A 1,450-nucleotide genomic window follows, 5' to 3' on the forward strand; every position below is an offset into this window, starting at 1 on the left:
AATTACAGATGAGTGTTTTGAGTGTGCATATGCGAATATTATAATAAGACTACTAGTGAAGACCGGATAAATAGGTTAAATAGAAGCACATAAAACAACAAAAAGGATACGATGATAAAAGTGGTTGCATGGAGAAGTGACTAATCGATAAATCGAGAACGAGTTATATTATAAAACAAGAAAAGAAAGACAGGACTAAGGAGAATAAAATTTGATGATACCCAGATTCAATTACAAACATGATGCTTTGAATCATCATATAAAAGAGGAGGATGGAGGGAAAACAATAACTGTACAAGAAAACCTCAATTTCTACCTTATTTTTACTGACAAAACGAGCAGTAGAATAAAAACAAAATGTGGCAATAAGAAACAAGATAAAAAAAATCATAGAGCAGAAGAAATTTTCAGGAGGATGCTGTGCTACCGATTCCAAACAAAAAGAATAGATAATACTGCAGAAATAATGTCTATGGAAACAGCATCTATGGCTCACAAAGACATACTGATGGAAGTACCATAAAACCGAATGGTTGGATAGGTTAGTACAGGAATCTGGCAAAACTCTTACTGCATCTAAACACAGAAATGTGACTAGCTATTTCTATTTCCATAATAATGCATATAAGGAAAATAAAAACAGTGCAAGTTACAGTACAATTAACGTGGTGTGTAGAAATAGGTGCGTCTAAAGATAAATGACAGAGCAAAAATACTGCTGCGCGCTCAAATCTAAGCTGCAGAAACCAACATGAAACCTTCTACACATACATCCTCACAATATCGAGGTATTACATATATGAACATATTAGTTTTGCTGCTCACTTTTTCCCTTACGGTTTCCAAGTTATTCTTTTAATACTCTCGAAATTGTAAAGGTGTGTTAGTGCATTATATTTCGGACCATGAGAACTTTACTATTACCGTTGTTATTACATTGTGTATTTAAGTACAGCATCTCTTGAAAGTGAGAAAGTAAATAAAATAGCAAAAATAATATAGAATAATACTAAGAAGCACAGAGTATTTGTCGTTGTCGTTCAGACTCATGCAACTCAAGGATGGTGTAGACTGATATTGAGTGCCAAACTAAGCCATGTTGAAATCATTACAATTTCTATTGCAGGTTTGTATAGTCATGTCAAAAGGCCTAAATGGGTTATGAAATGTTTAGAAAAACAGAATGCAAGCGATGAGGATATTATAATTCATTCAGACGGATCGGATGTTATTGTTTCAGAGGAAGAGAAGTATGAAAATGCAGTGGAATATTTTATACAAAATACTGCGGAAAATAAAGAGAAGTTTAGTAAAGATGAAATAGTGAATGAAAATCAAATATCTCCGATTCAGTTTATAACAACTGCGGATTGTACTGCACATCAGTTGGACTTTATAGTTTTTTCGGATCACAAAGAACATACAGAACGCTGTCGATGGTTTTTTGAGA

The sequence above is a fragment of the Trypanosoma equiperdum genome (assembly GCF_001457755.1).
Source record: "Trypanosoma equiperdum strain OVI genome assembly, contig: ctg_443, whole genome shotgun sequence".
Taxonomy (NCBI): domain Eukaryota; phylum Euglenozoa; class Kinetoplastea; order Trypanosomatida; family Trypanosomatidae; genus Trypanosoma; species Trypanosoma equiperdum.